Below are 12707 nucleotides of genomic sequence, written 5' to 3'. Positions count from 1 at the left end.
TGATGTTATTCCGGAAATAACATTCCTGACTAACACTGATTGGAAAATTCTTAGGAATTACGTCCAGGAAACTGAGTTTCTGAACACTGAACAATAATATTTTTTTTCATGAAAGGAAGCGCACCACAGGCCCGATAGTGGCTTAGGTGTATTTCTTTGGATTTGATGTACTATACGTCCTCCTATCAACCTAACCTAACCTACATAAGTATGAACAGATACGTAAGAACTTTATTTTGATTTTGCTGCTTTTTGTTTTTATGTGTGAAAATTATAATTTGACGTACAATAAAATAACTGAGCAGTGGTGTCGTGAGCGAACTAACGAACAAGAGGCCCAGATTCGTATTTTGTATGAGCAATTTTGTTCTACCTAAAACAAAACAACTTTTATTTTTTATGAAAGAACTTATTTAAGTAGTTATTTGTAAGCGAGCGTGTTATATACTTGCCTTCAATGTCATCATCGTGTTATTTTTAAGCTTTTTAACTCATTACTTTTCAATCTAAGTTTTTGCTGGGAATATTTAGAAAAATATAGGCATCTTCGGTGTGTTTCCTTAAGTATTTCTCTATAATTACAAAAATTAACATTTTGGCTTTCTAAAATCACATAATTTTAGAATTAATTAAAATTGTATATTTTTCATAATATTTTATCTTAATTAATTAACATTAATTACATAAAGCATAAATCACATTTACAAAATACCATTTAAATTCTTGCTGTTTAAGTGAATTATACAAAAGATTTATTTAAATAACAGATTAAGGCAATAATGTATTTACTTTTTACTTTACTTTTGTATATGATTAGCAAACCACAATTATTTACATTTACATATATACTTACATGTATGTATGTAAGTATTTACCATAACTATTTTACAAATGATTTAATATCTAATTACTTTTCACACTTATTGTTTGCTATTTAGGCCAACAAATTAAAATTTTTAAAGGATTTTAGTTAATGTTTTTACTAAGATTGTTTAAGAATTTCTTAAAATACTTTTATTTGAAGACCTATAATGACCTTCACAACCTGCCTAGAGGCTGCATATTTGTAAATTAATTTAAACTTCTTAAAAAGTACATCCAAACACCATTCTATTCCTCAGCGAACCACTTATTTGACACTTAACAAATGTTTACAAATACTTCAGTTAAGCCTGCAAGAAAGCTCTATCTGTTATTTTCCAATTTTTTTTTTTTTTTTTCATTTTACAATTAAATGATAAAATTACAAAGTTATAAAAAATAGTCTGTTGTTTTTAACTCTCCTAAATAGTTTTAAGACCCCACTTAAGTCATTTTGCAGTTAAGGCAAGTCCATTTGTCTTCTTCCGTCTACTGCAGAGAAAAACTAAACTGCAATCAATAACACAACATTACAACTATGTATTTGCAATGAAAAGTATCTGTAAAATAAACAAAAATTCACAACAATGACATCTGGTTTTCGGCAGTAATACTCTTTAAGTAAATAACGAAACAACAATTACTTTGACCATTACTGTACAGATTTTTTTACTACATATTTGTATAAGTCTTATACAAATATTTAGTACAAGTAATCTGTAGCTGTATTTGCCAAATTATACATTTTAGATGTCATGGCAAATGTTACATAATTTAACATTACAGCACTATAATTTTATGAGTCATTTTGTAAATAATATCATGAAATTTTGTCTTAACGGTAGATCAATCTCTACAGGAAATCTTCAGCTGTAGCCGATAAGTTGATTTCATTAGGACATATTGACTTCTGGGCGATAATTCTTATCATAGATTTGCTATATAAGATTTTTAGACAAAATCTTTCCATGAAAAATGCCGTTAGTGGCCGATATAAACTTTTTCGGATCTAATAAAATATACATTCTGATGTCAACCTATAGGGAAGCTTAAAGTAGAAAGATATTGAATTCAATAGGGTAGCTTGATCTAGCGAATGATTGACTACAATGGGAAAACTTCAGAAAGTTATAAAATTACTTTGTAGGAAAGTTTGAGTCGCAAATTGACTTCTAGAGGAAAGCTTGAGCTAGCGATATATTTTACGAAAAGCTTGAGCTAACTATGAATTGAATTTAGAGGAAAAGTTTAACTACCAATAAATTCTCCTAAAGGAAGGCAATATTAACAAATAATAGATTGATTTCCAGATGAAAGCTCTAGCAAGCGATAAACAGACTACTAAACATAATCTTCAACGATAGATAAATTAAACAATATATTGACATTTACAGGCTAGCTTGAACTTTGAACTAGCGAGAGATTGATTATATATGAAAGTTTTAGCTAGCGATAAATTTAGTTATTTATAAATTTACTTATGAAGCAAAGCTTAAGCTAGAAAGAAAAGCTTGAGCTAGCAAAAGATTGGAATCTGTAGGAACTTTTGAGCTATTGACAGTTCGGCTTCTTAAGGAATGCTGGAACTAGCGAAAGAATAGCTTCTACAGGAAAGCTTGAGCTAGCGAGAGATCGGCTTATATAGAATAGCGTGATCCAGCGAAAGATTGACTTCAATAGAAAGCTATAAATTGAGTCAGAGTCAGATATCTCGGCCTGAAATGTACTACAGATATTTCTAATCCTGAAAGTAACTGGAATAAATATGTCATTCTACCCACTCTCCCCGATTACAGTCACCGTGTATAGGAAGGTGTATTGTGTAGATCGATTTATACCGCTACATTGAAATAAAATAATGTCATCAGGTTTATTATCCCTCTTTAGTAATTGCATGCCAATAAGGTCTATCCACCTATTGCCTTCAGTCGGAAAGCAGTTTTGAGATCCATTTTTCTTTAAATTCAATGCACGAATTGCGATCAACAGGATCGTTTTGCATGAAGTAGGTTCAGTCTGATCGTGCTGAATATAGCTGAAGTGGACCCAATTATGTCCAAGTATATTGGCCTCATAAACCAATAGTCTCTTTGATCTTCGAGGAGAAGAAGCAATGCAACCGAAGCTGCTTTAGAGTGGTAAATGTTAGGTTAGGTTGATAGGAGGATGTAGACTACATCAAATCCGAAGAAATACACCTATGCCACTATCGGGCCTGTTGTGTGCTCCTTTTCATGAAAAAAATGTCCACTGAATGTTTTACTTTTGAATGTTCAGAAACTCAGTTTTCTGGACGTAATTTCTAAGTATTCTCCAATCAGTGTTAGTCAGGAATGTTATTTCCGGAATAACATCACTTGGATCTAACTTCGACGAATGCCTGACAGTGGCATAGAATATGCTCCAGAATTTCAGTGTCCTCTCCACATGTTCTACATTCGTTTAAATCCACACGTCCAATTTTGTATAGATGTGCTCTTAATCCTGTGTGTTCACTCAGAATACGTACTAACTTCAGACTTGCTCATTTTGAGGATATTTCTCGTCATGCTCTCATCAGGGTCACCCCATAGGATCTTTGTGGTTTTACACACCGTTTCATTATTCCAAGAGGCGTTATCGGATTCTCTCACCCATATTTTTAGTTCAGCTTTTGTTGCGTCGAATGGTTTGGCGTTTGTCAAGTTAACTACCTCGAGCTCCCTTCCCTTTAAAGCTATTACATTCGCCCTTTCGTTGCCGCCTACTTTCGAGTGGCCTGGTACACATATGATGTAAACCGTACCTCTGGGAGGGTATTCAGTTAAAGGTTTCTTACAATCTAATACGGTCTTAGATTTAATTCTATCACCTGATATCGCCCTAATTGGCTTCTGAAAGCTTGTGTTAGGATTAGGTAAACGGTGGTATATTACCGTTTCTGGGTCTTCAATATAGAACCCCAGGCCCACTTTGTCCCCCAATTTAATGACTTCCATGTAACAATGAATTCCTACTGGTATTTGCTCTAGTTTTCCGCTTGACCAAGACATTCTATCTGGGATCAGCGTTTCAAAGATTCCGATATATTCTGTGTCTGGTATGAGATCAGGCATATCCGATGATTGTGTATAACCTTTCAATGTGTCCAGTATACATTGATGACGTATCCTATAACCGCTTTTGGCCAGTTCGCCTAAAGTAAAGAGCCGTTCGGCTGTAAGCACCGCTCATATCTTAAATATGTTTCAATGGGTGGAATATCTAGCAACGTTTCCAGAGCCTTGGTTGAATGGAACCACTTATACCTAAGCAGCATGTACGCTGAACTCCCTGAACTTTTTGTCCAAAGCAATCCACCAGATTATTGAAGCATAAGCTATAATTGGTCTAATTACACTTTTATAAAGCCAATTTCCCATTTCGTGCCTATAATTCTCCTACATATCGCCCAGCACCGATGTGCCTTGTTGATCCTATCCTCTATGTGGTGTCTTCATTTTAATTTGAATGTTAACTGGGAATACCTTTTCTAGTCAAGCTTGAGCTAGCCACAACATGACATTTTTTCGTAAGTTTTTAATAACTTAAATGTTATAATAAAACGGAAGTGGTAAATTTCAATTCCTAAATGCAAATGTTTTAAAATATTAAAGAAAAATTTTAAGATAAAATAAAAAAAAAAGTATTACAAAATATTTTTTGTTTATTTATAAAACATTTTTTATCAGACTTTGTAACAGAAGAAAAAAAACGAAATTAAAACTGAAAATTGAACTGTCACACCACCTAAAGAACACATTCAGATGTTCTTCCTCATGAAAAATGATTGTGATTTCAAATATTTCAACTAAGTTTTTGTTTTGGAAGAAAAATACGTTGTTTTATATTTCTTTTGCCAGAAATAAGTATGGCACGGCACATATGTGCCATATATTTTGTGAATTTGCAATATAGACTGCTTTATTAGCATCTTTTATCAAGCAGAACAAAACAATTGAGTTTGATACAATAACAAAAAAAAAAAAAAGCAGCAAACAAAAAAATTTATAAAGTATGAAAAGAAAAAATATCTAAATTTATATTGAAACTCGTATAGAATCTTTAGAAAAAAAAAAATATATTCAAAAGAAAAAGTTTCAAGATACTTTTTTTGTGTTTAGAAAAGTTATTTTATTGTTGTATGCAAAAAAAATATGTAGGATATTTTTGTAACAGTGAGCTAAAAAATGGAGAAAGTAATGTAATTAATAATTTGTGCTTTCAATTTTTATATTCCAAACTCACTGCCTCATGTTTACCAACTCAAAACCTTCCCTGTTTTCTTTTCTTCTGCATCAGTTATTTCCTACTTTCGCTCCACTGTTTTTATAACTTGTCTTACATTAAGTTCCCCCTGGAGTTTGTTATTTTTAAACTTTTTCCTAATTTTATTGTACTAAAATACAATTTTTATTTAGATTACATCTTGTTTACATTACTTTGAAAATGTTATTTCTTAGTATGCTGTACTATTTAACAATTTAATTTTTATTTTATAAATAAAACATCGAATACAATTTAAAATAATTGTATTTGTATGAGAGCCTACACCTCGTGACTTGTCCCAACACAATCTCTATTGACTTTGTCGGAATCTTCTCAACTGTTTCATATCTTTTAGGAGTTTTAAGAAACAAATATTCATTATATAAATGGTTCCTTGGGTATTTAATTGTATTAAAGAAAATTTTTACAAAGTAATAGAGTAGTTTTTACATTAACAGCTCAGTTTTTAACTTCTTGAAGTTCATAACATGGTTCAGTTTTATTTCCAGTTTAACATGAATTGCTTTGGCGCTAAAACGACTTTATACTAAGTTCTAAAATTTAACTTTAATGCAAAAATTCTCAAATCACAAAGTGGGTATGAAATTATAGTTACCATTCTTAGAAGGCCTCATATATTCTTAATTACTCTGTAAAGGGTTTCGATAACCTCGCTCCAGAAACGGTTATTATAGCCAAAAAACTCGCATTTTGGTCTTTCTCAAATTTTAGTTTTCGATAAAAAAAATTTCAAAACTTCTTTAGTTTTACATTATCAGTTGAAAAATTTATATAATTGTATAATTTCGTTAATAAATCTGCATAAATATAAATTTTATTTACATTTTAAAATATTTGTCTTCGCAAAAATTCAACATAAAACTATTTTTGGCACTTTTTTAAAAAAGTCTTTTATGAATTTCTTAACTGCTAAAAACTGCTAAAATTTCTTAAAAAATAGAGTAAATTTCCACTCGATTGATGTATAAAACGCCTAAACTATCCTTTTTACATGTAAAACTAAGGATGAAATATATGAAATTTCATGATAAACTTGGCCCCCTTTTTTCATCAAAAACAGGAATACGTGACGTGACCAAGAGATGTGAAATAGTTCCTCCTTAATTTTAAATTTTAAAAGGACAAGTTATATGTTTTATATATCAAATTGGAAATTAGATCTACTATTCTTATTAGATTCTACTAGTTCGTTAGTTCGTTAGTTAGTTAGTTAGAGTTAGTTAGTTAGTTAGTTAGTTAGTTATTAGTTAGTTAGTAGTTAGTTAGGTAGTTGTAGTTAGTTAGTTAGTTAGTTAGTTAGTTAGTTAGTTAGTTAGTTAGTAGTTAGTTAGTTAGTTAGTTAGTTAGTTAGTTAGTTAGTTAGTTAGTTAGTTAGTTAGTTAGTTAGTAGTAGTTAGTTATTAGTTAGTTAGTTAGTAGTAGTTATTTAGTTAGTTAGTTAGTTAGTTAGTTAGTTAGTTAGTTAGTTAGTTAGTTAGTTAGTAGTTAGTTAGTTAGTTAGTTAGTAGTTAGTTAGTTAGTTAGTTAGTTAGTTAGTTAGTTAGTTAGTTAGTTAGTTAGTTAGTTAGTTAGTTAGTTAGTTAGTTAGTTAGTAGTAGTTAGTTAGTTAGTTAGGTAGTTAGTTAGTAGTTATAGTTAGTTAGTTAGTAGTAGTTAGTTAGTTAGTTAGTTAGTTAGTTAGTAGTAGTTAGTTAGTTAGTTAGTTAGTTAGTTAGTTAGTTAGTTAGTTAGTTAGTTAGTTAGTTAGTTAGTTAGTTAGTTAGTTAGTTAGTTAGTTAGTAGTTAGTTAGTTAGTTAGTTAGTAGTTAGTTAGTTAGTTAGTTAGTTAGTTAGTTAGTTAGTAGTAGTTAGTTAGTTAGTTAGTTAGTTAGTTAGTTAGAGTTAGTTAGTTAGTTAGTAGTTAGTTAGTTAGTTAGTAGTTAGTTAGTTAGTTAGTTAGTTAGTTAGTAGTTAGTTAGTTAGTTAGTTAGTTAGTTAGTTAGTAGTTAGTTAGTTAGTTAGTTAGTTAGTTAGTTAGTTAGTTAGTTTAGTAGTTAGTTAGTTAGTTAGTTAGTTAGTAGTTAGTTAGTTAGTTAGTTAGTTAGTTAGTTAGTAGTTAGTTAGTTAGTTAGTAGTTAGTTAGTTAGTTAGTAGTTAGTTAGTTAGTTAGTTAGTTAGTTAGTTAGTTAGTAGTTAGTTAGTTAGTTAGTTAGTTAGTTAGTTTTTCGTTGTAGTTAGTAGTTAGTTGTTAGTTCGTTTAGTTAGTTGTTAGTTCGTTTCTTTCGTTTGTTCGTTCGTTAGTTGTTCGTTCGTTAGTTAGTTCGGTAGTTGAGTTTAGTTGTTCGTTGTTCGTTAGTCGTTAGTTAGTTAGTTGTGTTAGTTAGTTCTTTTGTTCGTTAGTTAGTTCGTTCGTTGTTTAGTTAGGTAGTTAGTTAGTTGTTCGTTGTTAGTTGTTAGTTAGTTCGTTCGTTAGTTAGTTCTTTTTCGTTAGTTAGTTGTTAGTTAGTTAGTTAGTTGTTAGTTAGGTAAAATAGTTAAAAATAGTTTTTTTAATGTTTCAGTAAATAAAATGTTCCCGGCATTTCAAAAATGAAGAAGCTATAAAGTACTAAAAATACCTCATTTAATCAAAAAACATTATGTTTCAGTGTTCCATTTCAATATCTATGTTCAATATCGTAAAACTCATCAAAAAGTACCATCGACGGAAAAATGAAAAGTACAAAAATCTCTCTCAATAAATTCTCATTTAATAAGGAGCGTGTGTCAAGTGTTCCGGTTAACTATTTGAAGAATGGAAAAGTACCAAAGAGTTCCCACTTACAGGATATTATCAAGTCAAGACCATGTATGTTTAAATTTATGTTCCTAGGTTGAATATTTTAGAAAATTCTAGAAGTATCATTAATAAGATAAAAAGTACTAAAAACTTCTCTCTTAAAGAATCTTATTCAATGAGGACCGTGTATGTTTAATAATCAATTGTTTTGAATTAATATTATAGAACATTCAAAGAGTATTATTTGAAGAAAGAAAAAGTACCAAAAGTGGAATAAATTCTACCTTAGTGGAAAGTACTAATAAAAAAGTAAAATTTTTCCTCTTTTCCCTTAGAAATATATATTTTTTCTAGAATTTAGTTTACAAAATGCTCCGTATTTAAATCTATATATCACAGATAAAACTCAAACGAATCAAATCTGCATTAATTTGTTCCAGAAAAATTGTGCTTTTAAAAAGTACCAAACAATTTACTCCAATTTGATCCTATAGAGGCCTTAGTACTCGATTTCCAAAATAATATACCAATAGCTTATTTTGTGTGGGTAAATAAACTACTTTTTAAAATTTTATAAAAGCTGGCTCAATGAGTTTGAATAAAATTAAATTTCCCGTTTTTCCCTTTTTGGTACTTTTTTTCCCCTGTGAAATAGCAAAAATGTTATTACATTAAATATTACAGAGTTTGTCCGTAATTTAATAGGAGTAATTCAATAAACCGAAAATGTTTTCTTAATGTGCTAAAAAAAAGTACCATAAATACGTTTTTCTCCCTTTTTGACCCAAAAAGGACTGAATTTTAAAAAAGTACGAAACAGGTGTCTCCTAATTTTCGGAGATGTATCCAAAATATTTATAAAAATTTTATTATGTTAATTAGTTAAATAGTTTTAAAGTGCCAAAAAAGGTACCAAAATCACCTTTGTTACACATTTTCACTCCTTAAAAGTACGAATTTCTAAAAAGTACCAGACACCCACCTGCTTATTTTAAAAGCAGATACAGGTGCACTTACAATTTTTCTTGTATCACTAATACTAGGTAAGATAATTAAGAAAAGCTGTTTTACCCGTTTTTTCCCTTTTTTACCCATAAATGTACAAATTTCCAAAAATTCCTCCTTAGTGGATCTACATAACCAAAAACACATCTACTGTTAAAATTTCATGATGCTAGGTTCAGCCGTTTGGGCTGTGCGATGATGAATCAGTCAGTCAGTAACGCTACTATTTTATATATATAGATAAGTGTTTACAAATCTCAACCAAAAAAGATTTAATTTCCCAACCCTTATTAAACTTTCACAAACCCGTAGTCAATTTATCAATTCAACCACGCATCTAACTCTCTCCCTTATATTACAATCTTGTAATACAAGTTGTAAGTACAACATGAATTTAGTAAAATTTTTGTTTTTCACTAGCACGAATTTACAACTATTCAAAAAAGGGCTTGCTGCATCATTATTTTAATACTACTCGAAGGAAGTTTTAAAACTCAGCTTAATTTTGTGAATTTTTAGTTTCTTTAGCTTTTGTTGTTATTAAAAGCTCTTGGCCAGTATGTTTTTACTGCAAGTATTTTGTAGTTCTTATAAATTTTCCTATTTTTTTGCTCTGGCATGTCAATAGAGATGCTTGTCACGTCATTGTTGCACTTAATTGTAGGAAGTTGTAAACGTTTTATAAAGTATGTAGTATATTGGGGCATAAGTAAAAAAAAAGTATAAGAAGTTGTTGAAGAAAATTCATTCAGTCTTTTAACACACTAACTCACCCACTCAATCCAATAGTTGGTTCGGCTGACGGACTTATTTATAGTGTGTGTGTACGAACATTTTCTTACTGGTATTTATTTTTTTCATAGAGTTTATAAGAAAAGTTTTTCATCTTGTTGAATTGGATGACCACCATAAAGCGTGTTTGTTGGTAGTTGCAACTATATAAAGTGTGGCATGTTCATATTCTTATAGTGATGCAATGTTTTTTTTTTTACTTGTTTAAATTTTTGTATGGTAGATGATCAAGATTTAAAATTATAAGTTTCTTCTTTTGAAGTTTTATTTAGTAAGTTCCTAAAACTAGGCTATAACAAATTATAGTTAAGATTTACAATTATGAAAAATGGTTTATGGTATACTTTATGGGTTTCTCAAAAATACGAATTTAAACTTTTTTGTGGTTTCAAAAGTTATTGTTAAGATAATAAGAAAACGTAATTATTTATTGCATATTTTTAGGTAAATATTAATATTTAAAAAATATACAGTGGACGTCCACTAGTACGAATTATATAGTGTCAGGCCCTTTCGTAATACCGAAAAATTCGTATTATTGAACAACACATTTTGTATGTTTAAATTCAAATAATACACATAAAATATTGGATTTTATTTATTTTTGTTTTATTTTTCATGAAAAATTACGTAACGGAACAAAATATAATAAATGTGTATTATTTTAAATAAATTTCTTGTACATAAACAGGCATAAAAGGGACATATTTACGTATATGAATTGTTAATTTTGAAAGTATCGTGAGTCCAATAGTTGAAATGAGATATATGTAGAAGGTTTTAAATTTTAATGTTTTTAAAAAGATGTGTACCACAATTTGCAATTTACATATGTGTTCTAAAATGTATTAAAATCTTCAGATTACATAAAACTTTTATTAGAAACTTGAATGGAATATACCACAATTCTCTAATTTATAATTTTCTCTTAAAAATTAGAATAGTTATCCTTAAACCCATTGTTTGGATGTGGAGTCACACTACTTTCAAAATTAACAGTTCATACATACATATGTATATAAATATCATTTTACTTATTAAAAAATCCATCATTTATTGTTCTCAGCAGAGTTATTGTCGGGAACTAATAAAATACTTTCCTCATTGGCGTTATCATCCAATTTAATTTCTTCTTCTCCAATAAAATAAATTAATAACACTAAATAATTGTTGATTTGTAAATATACATGCAGAAAATTGTGTGTATAGGATTTTTAAAAATACAAAACACTTGTAATAAATACAAAAAAACTTCAAAATTACTGAGCTTAAGGAATGATACCGAAATAATAAAATAAAAACATAATAAAAACTTCATTCATACGTAAATAAAACCAAAATTTCCATAAAAAATGCGTTATTCGTACTATCGAACAGAAAAATTTTGACTTTATTCGTACTATAGAGTAGACAATGCAACAATTTTGCCATTCGTATTATTGGATATTCGTAATAAAGAGTATACGTACTATTGGACGTCCACTGTATAGGGAAATTTTTTAAACTCAACATAGATATAATATACTACAATTTTTCTTGTAAAACAGGGATGGAAAATTAAATATTTCATTTTAAAAAAATTTGCAAAAATAGTTTTACTGTTGAATGTTTTACGAAGACAATAATTTTAAATAAAATTTCTATTTATAAATATTTATTATTGCTGATGTTAAACTAAAAAGAAATTGTGAAATTTGTTATCATGAATCCCTCAATTCCCAAGATAGTTTTGAAAAATCCCAAACATTTGTTTTTCACTTTTATTTCCATACCAGAGGCGGAATTATCGAAACCCTTTACGGAATGATTAAAAACACATTGTACTATTCAAAATGCTTAATTATAATTTAATATCGCCTACACGATTTGAGAATGTATACTACTTTTCGCACGCCTTTGATGCAGCCATGATGTCCAAATTTAAAACTTTTACTTTTACTCTTTACGAGTGGATAATTTCATTTAAATTGGCCAAACCGTTTAGAAGTTTTCTCTCTTTAGTGGGGAGGGTATATTGGATTTGTGCTAATGTTTGTAACATACAAAAATATTCGTCCTAGACCCACGTTAAAGTATACCAATCGGCTTAGAATCGTTTTCTGAGTCGATTAAGCTATGTCCGTCCGTCCGTCTGGCTGGCTGGCTGTCCATGTAAACCTTGTGCGCAAGGTACAGGTCGCAATTTTCAAGATAATTGAATGAAATTTGGCACGCACGTTTTATTTGATCTAAAGACGAAGCCTATTGAAAATGGTTAAAATCGGTCCATTATTTCACCTAGCCCCCATAGAACAGAACCCCCCGAAAAGGGCTCATAATTATGTTAAATATACAGATATATCGATAAAATACGGCACAACTAAGTTTTATAGAAGTCTTGATGACCCTGCCAAATTTCATAAAAATCGGGCCACATTTGACCCTAGCTCCCATACAAAGTCCCCTTCAGAAAATTACTTGAATGTCCCAAATTAGCTTATAAACACAAATATCGCGATAAAATTCAGCACAATAAAATATTATGTAAATATAAATATATTCACAAAATTTTATCGGGCTTGGTCCATATTTGCCCCTAGCCCCATATAAAGCCTTTTTCAGAAAAATAATTTTTCATCCATAAATTGCTTAAATGTATCGGAACAAGGGAATATTGAAGATAAATGCTTTCTTATGAAAAATAAATCACATTTAATATTCATAACTGGTGTAGGGTATCATATGGCCGGCCACGCCCAACTATACCTTCTTACTTGTTTTATTTGTATACCACTGTGCCTCGGTGTAATTTTTGTAAAAAAGTGATCACTTTCTTAGCCTCATACCTTGCAAATCGTTTGGAATTTTGATTTATTTTCTAAGGCAAAATTGTAGCTCTTGTCATAAAATTGTAAACATATAAAATCCAAAAAAAAACTTAATCTTCATTTATCAAATTCATTAACAAATTTCATTGCTTTTATTAACGATACCTGTACGTATA

Source organism: Lucilia sericata, unplaced genomic scaffold, assembly GCF_015586225.1.
Source record: "Lucilia sericata isolate MDLA Ls3-8-SP2 unplaced genomic scaffold, ASM1558622v1 Contig001170F_arrow, whole genome shotgun sequence".
Classification (NCBI taxonomy): domain Eukaryota; kingdom Metazoa; phylum Arthropoda; class Insecta; order Diptera; family Calliphoridae; genus Lucilia; species Lucilia sericata.
Note: the sequence above shows the minus strand (reverse complement) of the source record.